Source organism: Alligator mississippiensis, chromosome 6 (genome assembly GCF_030867095.1).
Source record: "Alligator mississippiensis isolate rAllMis1 chromosome 6, rAllMis1, whole genome shotgun sequence".
Lineage (NCBI taxonomy): Eukaryota > Metazoa > Chordata > Crocodylia > Alligatoridae > Alligator > Alligator mississippiensis.
The window spans coordinates 82,995,484-83,010,592 of record NC_081829.1 but is presented as its reverse complement, the minus strand read 5'-3'; positions in this window follow the sequence as shown (position 1 = coordinate 83,010,592).

The following is a 15,109-nucleotide window of genomic DNA, read 5'->3' as shown; positions in this document are numbered from 1 at the left end:
GACTGCTCTGCTGGCGTGGGATAGTTAGTACTCATCATATAGGGTAACGCATAGTTAACCTTGGCTTTATGTTCACTTTATGGAAATGGGAGACACTTCCCTGGCTTGCTCCTGGGGCCTTATGACTAAGGGCAAGCGAACTTCGGGGGCATCCAAACCCCAAGCCTCTGGGCTTGGGCCTGCAACTACGATGCCCACCGAAGGATTTGGGATTTTCTGAAGCCCCAGGTCGGGGTAGAGGACGTTTGCCAGTAGTAGGGCCACTTATGGTTCTGGACTGACTCACAGATTTGGAATTGATTTGGCCAATTTGGCTTGGAATACAGAAAAATAACTATATATATATATATGTCATGTGATATCATTTAGGTCTGGTCTAAACAGAACCACATACAGAGAGGTTCAATCCAAAAGGCAAATGTTTGAGAACATTACAAGAACATGGAAAAGGCTCTTTACAGTGGAAATCTTCAGGTCTGCTTTGCTTTTACCTTCACAGCGTGGTAATTCCCTGCTGCTGCTTCCAGCTGCCTTCTACACATGCAGTGAACTTTTCTCTCATTTGTTGTCCCATTCCTTTACTAAGCATAGAAGTTATATTTATAGGAAGGTAATTGCCAGGATCCTCCTTCTTCCTATTTTTTGGGACAAATAATTCATATATTCATAGACTGTAAGGGCTGGAAGGGACCTTGCAAGATCATCGGGTCCAGACCCCCTGCACCAGGCAGGAAAGACAACTGCATTTGTTTTGTTTTTTTTAAATCTTTTGCTCCTTAATGTTTTCCAGGGGGATTTCTTGGGGGCGGGGTTGACTTTTCAGAAATAGTTACTGGTGGTTTAGTTTGCTTGCTAGTACATTCCCCTTCTAGTATATTTACATTGAAAATGGATTTGCTGCAAACCTACCCTGTAATGACTGAAAACTTGTTCTTCCTATTACAATAAGCCAGTGGCAAACAAGTGTACAAGCACCAGTCGTTGTAAGAGCAACAGTTGCTTACCATCAACATTCCCTCTGGGAATATTGTCCCTATCAAGTATTATCCACCCAGTAACAGTAACAAAGGTGCTGCTTAAGACCAACATTTGTGAAGGGCAGGGATAATCTGATGTAATTCATGGACTTGTCCTTCTGTTTCCTTGCATCAGGTTATTCAGTAGAGGGTCTTGTGTCCAAACAGACAAAATGCCAAGAATCTTCTCACTTAAAAAAAAAATGGGATGATCATTGCTGTCAGGCACCTGGTGTTAGTCAAAACCAAGTAACAGGCAATTGCATGAAATGGTTGTATGCAGAGTCTAGAAGCAGAGAGAAACATTTGGCTGGCTAGGGGACAATAGCCTGGTGAAGACTACACATAAGCAGTCTGAATACCCCACGCAAGCCTGCAGACCTTGATGTCAATGAGGATCTTTTTTCATGGTTCAAGGAGTTGATGGCACAGGGAGCAGCACTTTTGGGAGCCTCAGTCGAGGAAAAGGCTCTTCACTCTTCAGCTTGCCACTTCAGTTGGACTGCATGATTTTAAGGCCAGTATGATTGATTTACAAAATGAAAGAAACAATACAGTGTCGCTTACAAAAAGAAGCATGGAGAGAAACAGTTGGCAAATAAACCACCAGCTGAGAAATGGCAGAGCAAAAGGCCACCTTGGAGACTGCTAGGCTCTATGCCCTACTCCAGCCATCTCAAAGCCTCCACTGTCAGTATATGCAAAAACAAGGAACCAGGTAGCCAACACACCCCCGTCTTCTAGTCATTCTTGCCTGCTATAGAATTGCTCACTGACCATGGGCAACCAAGTAAAAGATAGATTAGCCCTCAGGCAGCCCTATCTTATGCCCAGGGTTTAGGTAGGCTCCTGGACACCCTCAAAATATAGAGACACCAAGTTTCTGCAAGACCAATTTTGTCATCACAACCACCACCTTCCCTGAGTTCCTGTGTCAATGAACCAGAATAAAAGATGCATCTCTTGGAGCAGAGGACTATTCTTTTACAGTTTTAGTAAAGAGTCTTGATCAGTGGTCATGCTTTTATTTTGAATTATGAAAAAGTTGTGGGCTATCATACCGTTAAGAAGATAACTCTCAAAAATTATACATCAACTGAGTTGTCAGATGAGGAATAGCTCCTTTTTGTTTCTTGACAAACAAACCACCCCAGGCTCTTCTACCATGACATATATAGGGAAGCAGGCCTCCTATGGTTGTTGCAGAGGGTCAAAAAATAACTAGGTGCTCGGGTCACATCCAGTACCAGTTGTCATACCTCTCCACCTGCCTAGGCTCAAATGTGAGACACAATATGCATGTGTATACTGCCACCATGGCAAGCCTAGGAGCACCATTGAGAAGTACATCCTGCCCACTTGCTTCCACTCAATGCATGCCAAAGCCCAAAAATTAGACCATATGCCCAATCTAGTGCAATTCCAAAATTATGTCAAGAAGTGCACCCAAAACAGAGAGTCTGAGAGCTCTCTGGGCATGTGCTGAGCACCACACTGACCTGCCTGATTTTTGCACTTTGGCACATGCTGAGGGAACAAGTGAGCAAGCTCTTAATCTTGGCAGTGCTTCCAGGCTCACCACAGAAGCAGAATAGTAGACGTACTCAACAGGTTGATGTATGGTTGACCCAAAATGGTTGGTACATAATTATTCAGACAGGAAACTTAACATACTGAGAGAGCCATGCCTTAAGTATAAATAACTTTACATTTAACCTGAGCTCCATGATTTCTGATGTAAATAATTGGAACACTAAAATGAAGAGATATGATTCAAGAAACCAATTAAAATGAACGATGCCCTAAAAACAAGTGAAAATAAGAGAGATGCTCTCCCACAAAACTCCCAGGTACTAGTGGAGAGAGAAGCATAAGCAAGCACTGCCCTTCCACACCACTGACTTTTCACAGAATTTTGTAACCAGAACAATTTGAGAGTTTACAGAAAATATGAGAGGAAAGTTTGGTAAATATGCTGTCCTTATTCTGAACAGAAATGCAGGCTGAGACAACTGATGAGAATATTTTACTTTTATCTTCTTGTTATCATAAAAACAAAGTCTAAACAATGACCTCTTATGAGGGCCTCTCTTTTGTTCATAAATTGTCCTTGACAAGCCTATCAACACTGGAGAGCAGTACATTCTTTCCTCAAGGAAAATAAGTTATACTAACTGACAGTACAGATAATTAGCATATTATCCTCGAAAAACCCTAAGCCTGTTTTTGAAACCATTTCTGAATCTTATCATATCCTCTAGATTGTTCAAACTTTGCATGTCAGAGAGCAGTTGTGCTTATATAGTTACAGAACAAAATACTCAGAGAAAAACTTTCCCATACCCATTCCCACTCATCATGCCTGGGGAAGGGTTGGGAGATGGTTTGGGACAGAACAAGAGATTATGTTTCAATACATTTATATACATTTGTTTTTAGCTCTGCTAGTATTTCTTTGCTCTAGATAGCTAGATTGTGCATAGCGAAGAATGCTTTCAACTCCTGTTTAAGTTAATAGAAGTTGAGTTGTACCAAACACTATAAAATTGAGCCTATAGCAATAAACTGCTAAATATATTCCACAATATATGTGCTGGAGAAATAAACACTTACATAATGGGTGCAGCTTCACAGGACACATTCATGCGCATTAGCCTAATTTAATGCACATTATGGGTGCACATCTACACCTGAGCACCTTTAATGCTCATTAAAAATGGCAAAATTAAGCTAATTGCACCTAAAATTGTTGCCTACAAATGTCTGCAAATACAGGTATCAGATTTAGATGTAATTTGTTAAAGCACATTAACACACGTGTAGACATGACCCGGCACTAACTTTAGTGCCCGTCTCCCCAGCCACTAAGGGCACATGGCAGGGCTGCATGGACTTGGCACTAACTTTAGTGCCAGTACTAAGTTTTGTGACAAGTGCACTAACTTTACTACCAAGTGCTGCACGTGTAGGCACCTGCCAAAAATCACTTAATATGCATTAGCTTAATACGCATTAAATTTAGTTGTGCTTAAATGCATATGTAGACGCACCCAGCACTGAGTAAAGTTAATGTGTGTTTCTACAATCATTAATGTTTCAGGGAGCAATGAGTCCATATAAGATACAGCAGAACTTCAAAATAACCCTGCCCACACCTATCAACCAGGTGTTCAGTTAAGGGTATGCTGCCCCCATATTGTCTCTGCAACAAAGTTTCTTTTCTTCCTCTTAAATGTGTATAAAATGTTTTTGCTCTTTTTTTGATCAGGAAATTTCTTGCTATTTGCTATGGCTTGAAAAAAATGCCTTCCTGCATTTCTAAATGTTAACCAAATACGTTAAAAACATTTTTTATTTTACTGCATTTTCAGTATTTTGATTTTAATTCAGGGCATGAGCAAAATCAGTTTTTGTTCATCTGTGAGACATTTGTGCATTTGAAAAAAACTAGTAATCCCGGGACCAGTTCTTGCCTTCCAGTTCAGCCAGAGAAAGGCTTCCACTGACACAGGTGTTTGTCAATGTTAGTCCCGCAAAATTGGACCTGATAGTTAGACCTTTGGCATTTTATTAGCACATTAGATATGCTATCTTATCAGCTTTTTAAAGCGCTAATGATGTGTTTAACCTCACTAAGACTTCTTCTAATGCACACAAATAAGAGACTGGGAATTAGTCTGTGAAATCTTAGTAAACTGAGACTCTTATTTAACTTAAGCAACATGAATCTTTCACCAATCTTTAAAAGCTATGGTTTTCAAGGACATTTGTAATTGTTTTAGGTCAACCATGCATGCAGTTTTCAGAGGAAGTGAAAAAATATGAAAAGGATGGTACTGGTACAAAAGAACATCTGCATATATTCTGTTTTATGAGGGAAATACCAATTTGAAAAATAAAGATATGCAAACTAAAGCCAACCACAGGAAACTTTATATGTTGAATCATTGACCTAAGAACTATAGTCATGACATTTGGGGTGTGTCTATAGCAAAATTTATATTCAGAAAATAAAGAATAAGGATATTAAAAATGGTTTAGTTACATATTCAAATACAGATTGTATAGAGGTGACATAGTAATTGTATTTTGAAAGCTATTTTTTTCAGCTCTATAGCTAAGGGACTATAAGCAGGAAATCAAATTCAAATTCAAAAACCATAAAACGTATAGGACATGAGATTTTCATATTTTACAATAATTGTCCCTGTGGAAAGAAAGAGAAACCTGACCTACTTCAAAAGAGAGGGTTATTATATGCATTTTGCTTATCCAAGGAACATAATTTGACAGATAAGTAGACTATAAAGTTATACAGGGGAACAAGTTAGTCATGCCAGCTATTAGGCCAAATATTGTATTTTTCTGTAGGAATAATGCTCCTCAAAACCATTGGGAGTTAGACATGTGGAAAGAGTATAGGATTAAGCTCCACTAGTAGTAGTTACTTAACTCCCTAAAGCTAAAACCAACACGAAGGGATTATCAGTCATGGACTTTGGCACTGTCTGTGGAAGCTTTAAGAGTCCACTAACTCAGTCTGCCTTGGAAGGTTATTGCCCAAGAAAAAGAACCCACCAGAAGTTTTCATACATTTTCTTACAGACCATATTTAAATGTAAATTATTTTCAGCCAGATGGTGTTGCCTTCATTCACACATGCTAGCACCTTAGGAATGATCCAGTAGAGGAATCCAGAGCCCTGTGTTATGTGCCAAGGCCTCCTGTATAGTCCCTGGGGAGAGTTGGGAACCTCAGAATGAGACTGCAAGCAGCAGCACACTGAGCAGGGAGCTGCCTTAAGTCAACATCCTCAAAATGGAACTGCCTAGAGCTGGCCTGTAGGAAACTGAGGAGAGGAGTATGTCTTATGTCCTTTGTCCAAATGTCTCATCACTGCAATCCAGCAGCACTCAAGATCTGCAGTCCAGAACCCTCTCTCGAGGGTAGGCTCCTGCACCCTTGATTTCAAATAACTGTGCAGGTCTGACTGATTTCTTCTAAGACGCAACTGGATGAGATGTCACTGCTATTAGAGCACTGACCTAGGTCTTCTCTCTGACTCAAAGATTCATGAATTCGTGGCTGACCTGTAGCACAGCTTCAGCGGTTACTCAGCCTAGCTAGTCTGATGCTTAAGGCACTCTCCAGGGAAATGAGAGATGGGGATTTGAATTCCTTCAGGGATAGAATGGAATTAAACCAAGGCTTTCCACTTCCCTTCTAATAACAAGGCTATTATATAAAAGGGTTAGGGGGTTAGCAGTGTCATCACTAGTGGCCCTTTTCTAAAAGAAAGCAGCATCAGTCACTGTGTTTTATATCAAGGCAGATCCTCCAGGTATGCATTAGAATTGTTCTGAGAAAGCCCTCTGAATTCAATCCTTTAAGGGATGTGGGCAAAGTACGATCTAGTTTCTGATTCCTAATTAGTTTTCAATGTGAGTTAGGTGCTGCACTTCTTAGCACTGTCAAAACTGAGACACATCTGTTCACACGGAGAAGTAGAAGTTGCAGGTGCCTGGGGAATGTTAAAATCATAAATTCGGGAGCCTTGGGGCATCTTCAGGATTAGATGGGTGTTGAAGAGTGTTTTAGGAACTCCACTAATAGGTCTATTGACTTTGTTTGATTTTGCATGGGGTAAGGTACTATCCAGTGATTCTCCTTGATTTCAGTGAGCTAAAATTGAACCTTGTGCAAGTAAAGGTATGACAAGCTCTTAATTCCAAATAAATGTAATGCTATTTAGATGTTTAAAGTTCCTGAGGAATTAGGTAATCTTAGATGCTTTGATATTACAATACAGTATCAGTAGGTGATTGAATGAAAAACTAGACAGGTGCCAAACAAAATCTATTTAATTGATAAGTCCCATAAATTAAGGGGTCAATCTTATATTTCTTGTGCATTCCAAGCTCCATTTATTTGGTAATAGGAAATTCAGGTGCATAAAGATTGTTGCTTCAGCTGCTGGCCCCAGGCCCCACATGAACTGCATCAGGCCCCAGCTTGGCAGAGGATAATAACAACTTTCTGGGAGGGGGAACCTGGAGCAGGGAAAGGGCTGGGCCACTGAGCATCCACATGACAGGGCCAAACAAGCTGGAAAAGAAAGGCCTTACCCAGCCTGTGGGCTTTCAAAAGGACCGAAAAGTACCTTTGAAGGTTCCCCTTTGGCATTGCCCTTTGGTGGGGACAGATGAGTGAAAGAGGTGTCTTGATTGAACAAATGTATTACCTTGTAGGGAAGGGGATAATGAGTGAGTTTTGGGGACACCCACACCCCTCCCTGGGGGGGCAGGGGGAGCAGGGTATGGCTTTGGAGGGACAGGAAAGGATGGTAGACTCCCCTGCATGTAAGAATGGGTGGGAATATTAGATATAGTTTCATACTTTCATAGTGCTTAGGGCCAGAAGGGACCTAAACAGATCATCAGGTCCAACCCCCTGCCCCGGGCTGGAATGGGTGCCACAGTCATATCACCGCAGCCAAATATCTGTCCAGCCTCCTCTTGAAAACCCCCAAGGTAGGAGGGAGTACCACCTCACTTGGGAGCCCATTCCAGAACCTGGCAGCCCTAACTGTAAAGTAACACCTCCAAAAATATGGGGCTTGTTTCCTTATACAGAGATATTAAATGTGGGTTGGGAAGCAAAGTTAAGTTTGGGAGGTGCTCCCCTTGGGCAAGGGAGTAAGAAAGGGTTAAAAGGGTGGGGTGGATTGCTTCTGAATTTGGGGGCTGCACATAATGCAGTAGCAACAAGTCGCAGTTCATGCAGGTAGTTTATCCTGCTCAAAATCAGAGAGAGAGATTTTTTACATCCTCCAGGTTTGAGTTATTAAATATGATAGAGATCTCTCCAAATCTGTGCTCTGTCTTTCAAATAGATGATATGTTAGCAGGTCCAGCAGGGTGACTGACCCTTGGAATAGATGTCTCTTAGTAAAAATGGATAAGATAAACCTTGAGCTTTAGTTAATTTTTAACCCCCAATTAGTTTGTTTGCTTGTTTTACAAAGATTTTTGGTGATATTGTATCAATACTTCACTCTAGTATCATTAGCAGACAATATAGTGAATAACTGAATTCTGAGAATCAAATTAAATGAAATTACTGTCTTCTCCTCTTCTAACCTTTCTGGACTTGTATTCACATGTTTTCCATTCATTTTATCGATGCCTAATTCTGTAAATATACCATAAAAGGCTGTAAAAGAGAGAAAAATAGAAATGTCATTCCTAGTCCTTATTATTTTTTTCTCTGAGATGTGTATAATTCTCTTTTATGTGGAACCTGGAATAATAAGCATTTTACACTGAGCTCTTTTATTTCTATTATTTGTAGATCGCTATAGGTTATGTGGCAAAAAGGTAAAAGGTACTCTCTATAAGTCTCTGCAATGACCACACAGTATTACATTCCCTTCTGGGCACCATGTTACCAGAAGGATATTGGCAAATTGGAGGGAGTTCAGGGAAAAGCAACAAAATGCTCAGATTTACAATAAAAGATTAAGAGACCTGAGTCTGTATAGTTTGGCTCAGTTACAAGTAAATGGGGACATAAATTCACAAATGTCTGAAAGGTGTTAACACTAGTAATGGAGAGGAATTATTTAGGATGTTATATTGAGTTATAATTAAAAGTAATGAGAGGAAATTAAGTAAAGAAACATTTAGGCTGAATATTTGTTAACCTTTCTGATAGTGAGACTCATTAGACAGTTGAATAGACTCTTAATGGAAGTGGCAGAAGTCTTATTCATTAGAACTTTTAAAACTAGACAGCATAAAACACAAGAAAATGTACTGAAGGGAATAGTTCTGCACTGGAAAGGAGACAGTCTGAATGATCTATTTGATTTTGTCTACCTATAAATCCTGTGGTTCTAAAAGTAGATAGCTTCGTGTCAGCTGTGAATTTTAGAGATCCTATGTATGAGCAAAAACAAGCTCTGAAGTTCTTGAGGATTTTAAGAACCCTGATAAATAGCATATGCTGAAAAATAGAAATAATAAGAAAAAAGAACAACCATAAAAGAGGACAGAAAATCCAAGGCGCAGTCTCCTGCCTGTGAATTTCTCCTCCTCTCCTATACAAGCATTCAGAGCCTGATCCTGCATTCTGCATGCACTCCAAATTCCCATTGACTTCCCTGATTAAATCTGATCTTAATAGTCACTGACTAGACAAGGTGGCCTCTTTTCTTGTTCTCCAGCCTCTTTAAATCTGACCCAGAAGTCCTCTGTTGCTGCCCTTAGACCACAAAATGAAAATAGATTTATCTAACCCAGTCACGGAGCATAAATTGCTTCACAATTTGGTAAGTTTCAAGACTGAATACTTGGCATATGGATGCATTTTTATTTCCAGAGCTGAGAAACTGATAGTCCTGACAAATATTCCTGAACAACTCTTATCACGACCAGGACTGGATTAACCCTTCAGTGGGCCCTAAACAAACAAAGTCATGGGCCCCTACTTAATACTGTATATTTATATTACTTTTTTCACACAATAATCCTAATACGTAAAATAAGCACAACTGGGCCCCTTCTTCACTTACGGCCCTAGGCATGTGCCTAGTTTGCCTATGCGTTAATCCAGCCCTGAGCATGACCTATCTCTGCTGACCTTCAACAGCTTCCTGTTCTAGGCCTTGGCATCTCTGCATCGCAATCTTGCTAAATGTTTTCAGATGTGAATAATCACTTAGTTGAAGCTACTGTAGCTTAAAAAACTTACATAACTCCTCACCCAAGTCAAACATTAATTCAGCTCCCCTCGGTTAACCCACTGTGTCACCCAGTTCCTTATCACCTTCTGATAAAAAGCAGATAGTTCCTGGCCTTTTCAGAAAATTTAAAGTTTGAGTTTTCTGCAGCCTCAGAGGAATACCAGAAAACAGCCAAAGAATTGCTCTAGAATTAGCTTGCAGTGATTTATGTGCAAGGCCATAAGTTTTTCTGTATATATCTTCCATAAAAATTCAATGTTAAAAAATATCAAACAAATGGAGATATCAGTAACGCAGGAGAGGCACTGTAAGTAAAGGCAAGATTTTAAGAAAAAGAGGAGAACTTGCTGAGAACCTGTCAATGGCAATGACCTATCACATGACAGAGCTATATTATGAGCAAACCTGGACCTCATAAGTAAATGTCGCCAAATGAGAAGGAGTTGTAAAATCAGCCTTGGGTTTCAAACATGCCTTTTAATTTTGTAGGTAGTCAAAGAAAGGCACTTGTTCTCTTCTGAAACCTCAACAGCTCTTTTGTAAATGTTTATATTATGTTTTCTCTTCTTTGCCCTATTGCTTTGTGTTTTCAAACTGACATCCTTCACTATAATTAATTGGAAAGGATTAAATGACAGGAAAATGCTGTCAGTCCAGTATCTTTCTACAAACACCAAATTCCCTATAGATAAAAATATATATTTAAAAGTGGTTGGCACAAATATTGGTAACTAGACACTAGAGCGTGATCATAAAAATGATCTATGCTGACAAGTCTGAAGTCTGGATTGATAATTAACTGATATTCATTCAGATGTTTAAACATTTATAGGCTCAAAATATAGCCTATCCTTTTATTTTTTACTCATTGCAAACTCTTATATATACTTATGTTTATTTAAATAAATGCTCTAACGCTTCTTTTTTTAAACTCCTGCTAGAATAACATTCATACCCAAACCTGGAATAGCAAATCCATAGGTATAGATGGAATAAAATCTTTGTTCTATATTCAGTATATGCATTGATCTGTCATCTTTTGAAAGTTTTGGTGTTTGTCAAATGCAGATCATTGAAAACGTATGAATCTTAAATACTACTGCAATTTGCCTGTAATGATGCAGCATGTTTAAGCTGTGTGCTGTAGCTTTAATCATGTTTGTCATGTGGTATAATACAGCGTGGAAAATTTTGGACTGTCAGCTTGATAAATGAGCTGACATGGGATATTTTATTGTGCTTCAGGGACAAAAATCTAGAAAAAAATTAGTTAAAAAATTTCAAAACACTAACAAATACAGGAAGGACTATGTATATCATGACTGCTACAATAAGTAACATATACATAAAGCACCCTGAAGGGCACAGGATCATGTCTAAAGGGCTAAACCATGCCAGTAACATATAGTTTGTAAATTAGTTGTGTATTCATTAATAACTTCACAGCAAACCTTGACAAGGCCCTACCCAAAGTAGTGGCATTGACCACATCAACAAACAGTCATGGGCTAGGGACAGGCATTACATATAAACTGGTTTAAGTAATCAGAAACTTGTTTAACCTGTAACAGAACAGATGTTCAGTGCACATAAACCAGTTTGAAAATGGCTGAAACCAGTTTGAGATAAACCTGGTTGAAAGTAGTATCAGACTTAACTGACTTGGGTCAAATGGGTTTATACAATGACTGTCCCAGACCCCTTCCTGGTTTAAGTTAAACCAGACTCCCCCGGCATCCTGGCATGCTCTCTGGGCTGGGCTCCCTGCTCCACAGGAGAGCTGGCCCATTCCCTCTGCTCCCTGGCTGGAGCTCCCGCAGAGACTGTCTAACTTCCCCCTGCTCCCCCCACCTCACCTCACCACTCCCTCCCTTCTGCCTTACACAGACACCTCCCAGGATTAGCTAGCAGACTACATGATGGCTACAGTCTGTGCCACGGGAGACCGGACAAAGGCAGACAGGACTGTGTCTGCTTAGGGCTTTTTGGAGCTAACCAACAGGTAGCTGGTAATGTCCCTCCATTCCTTCCTTGGAAAAAGTGGTTTAAGAAGAGCTTGAACTAATGGAAAGAAGCTTTTGTTTTCTTTGTTTTCTTAATGGGCTGATAAAAAACTTAACTAGGGGTGATAAACACTGTGTTATCAACTGCCTGCTGGGCTGCTAAGGAGGTGGGGGGAACCCCTCCCCAGTCAGAGCATCCTGCCAGGGCCTAGCTACATCCCCTCAGCTCAGCACTGTGGAAGGGAAGGAAGGGCTGCTCTAGCGCCTCCTGGATTTTAGCCTGAGCCCTTGCAGGCATGTGCCTGCATTTCTGGGATGTCTGGTTGGTTACAAACTGGTTTAGCGTAGCCAGGTTAAACTAACCTGCAAAGATTGAATCAATTCAGACTCAGGCTTTTTGAATGTTGTCCCTAGGCTATTCAAGGTGACTAGAGCCGATGCAATGTCTTATGGGAAAACAAAAGATTTGTCCAGCTTCTGAAGATGCTAAAGCTCTCCTGTTGGCTTCTCTTCAGGAATATATAACTCACCAAATATTTTACCAGATGTCTGGTCTGTCTGCTACTTTTAAAGCTGCTGAAAACCAGACTTTCATCTTGCTTATGATGAGTATATGGACCCAACACAATACTGCTCAATCAGTCCTAGGCCACGTGACCACTTAGTGGACTGATGAGGCATTTAATAGATCAGCTGTTATGTACTGTGTGGCTTCTGATGATAAACACCCAAGTATCCATATTTTCATTGCTTGAATATGCCATAAAATTGGCAAACTGACAAAGATCACAACCATGTTACTTTATGAAATAATGGAATAAACATTAGAGCTTTTATGATCATAAAGTATATACTGTGACCTGTTTTGCATACACCTTGTTGCTGTAATATGTGTACAAATGTCCAAGGACAAACAGGCCATTATGACCTGGAAAACAAATGCAGTTTTAAAGATTCTGCCTCTTATAGAAGGAAATTGGCCTTCTTCAAAACTATTTCAAACAAAATGTGGTTGGGAAATAGAATCTGTCCTTTGGCACTGCTTCCTGAACCATCATAAGCAGACTCTGAAAGTGTTTCACTCTAAAGAGCTGTTTCAGTTGAACTGTTTTAACTCTGAGGGGTCACTTCCTAGCTGACTCCTTCTGTGAAATCTCTTAAGCAGATCAGCAGAAGTGGAGTTACTCAAGGATTCAATATGACCTATGATAGCTATCCACGAGTAGATCAGGCAGGGAAGGAGAATAAACACAGCAGCACTTCACATTGATAATTTTGTGTGCGTCAACTACTGTGTGTGGCATATTCCCCTTTGGTGTGAGCAAACTGCTAAGTGGAAACCTGCACAGAAGGTAGATGGATATCTCCCTATCTACTACAACTTGCCCCACCATTCGGAGGGGATTCAGTAAAGCCACCTTTGGCAAGGATGAAGCTTCTGAGGGAGCTGCTCTTGCAAGAGAGAAGGGGGGAATCCAAGGAATAATTCAGAGGTGCTGGAGGTCTGTGTTGTTTCTGCTCCTTGATATTGTCTGAGCTCTTGGACTATCTGTGAGTGCTTCTCCTGTTCCACATGGGAGTATTGAGAGAAAAACACCACAAGAGGGAACTCAGAGGGCTCTTATACATGTACAGGGAGACTGCTCTGATGCACTATAATTATAGCATGTTGGATCAGACTCAATTAATTGAGTCTGCTGGAGCGTGGTAATTACTGCACTCCAGCAGACACTGGCATCATGTGTATCAGCATCCCCCTGCTGAAAAATGGCAGCTTGATCAATAAGCTTTAGTTCAATGTGCCCCACCGCTATTTTTCAGGGACGCTGATACATGTGATGCTCCAGGGACTTTTAGTTAGCGTAGCTTCAGAGTTGAGCTAATCAAAGCACCCCTGCCTCCCAGAGCACATCTACAAATGCCCAGTTTCTCATTCTCTGCACAGGCAACATACGTCTTATTAAAAGTCATCCCTCTGCTAGCAAGGAAATAGATTTTGATTTCTTGTTTACAGGAACTTTGTTGCCCATTATGAAAATGTCCTTTTAATTCATATAAACCATTTACAGTTTTTAAAAACATTGGGTCTCTGCTTTTGCCTTTGATCAGCATACTCTTCTACATTTAGGAAACTTTTTCCAAAATAAAAGTTTAAAACTCAAGATAATTTCTAACCCACATCCTTAACTGTGCTGTCAGGACTATTTCCAGCATAATTCTTTAAGTCATCATAAAGCAGAATTTCAAAAAACGTTGTTGATTCTTTGATCAGTAATGGTTTTAGCTGCTTGTGTAAAGGAAAGTGTAAATCAAATGTTTCCGTATGTAGAGGATACTGAATGCTGTATAGTTCAAGAGGCAGACAAGGTTCTTTGGGTAAATGTGATATCTTTTATTAGACCAACTAAATAGTTGGAAAAAATGTTCTTTGCAAGCTTTTGGGCACAAACACTCTTCTTCAGGCATTGAGAAAGTCTGCTGGTGAACTGTGTGCTGTCCTGGGTAGAATAAAAGCCAATATGCAAAATGCAGGTCTCTGAAAATGCACATTATAAAAATTGGATGCAATTGTGAAAAACTGGATTTATGGCACATTATAACTGGCCTGCCATCTGATAACCCCAGGTAACCTGTCTGCATTTTACCAGCTACATTCTTCTATCACCAGTTCAACTTCCCCCTTCCCCTTCACCTGCCTCATACCTATTATCTCCAATCCCTTTGATCCTCACTGCCACACATTTGCATTTTCACAGACCTGCATTTTTAGTTGGTCTAGTAAAAGATAACACAGCTACCCAAAGAACCTTGTCTGCCTGTGTCCTTGTACCTACACAACTACAACCAACAACCCTAAAGTATTGTTCAAGAAGGATTTTTTCTGTCTGGCAAAGTTAAATTAGGAATAGTTTTTTTGCCTTTTTTTTAATGAAGCATCAGGTGTTAGCCATAGACAGGATACCATATTAGATACCCCATAGGATATCTGCTATATCCTGTGCTACTATTCTAGACATTAAATTAATGCAAGCCAGAGTGTGTATGTTTGCAGGAGCCACTATGAAGCTATCATTTGTTCAGTCACCCTGAACGCCCAGTTGCTCCTGTCTGCATATTGTAGACATTGTTATTACAGAAAGTCAGGCAAGGACTGACATGATGGGAATGAGAGAGGCTACTCATTTTTTTATGCTCATTAAAATTATTTTAATTGAATATAGATTATTTTCTTTGTATTTTACATGTGGGACAAATTCATAATTCACTTTTATCATTTATCTTCAGCTCTAGGTAAAATCAATTTTTGTCTGTGCCTGAAAATATTGTCAAACTCCATATTCAGAACG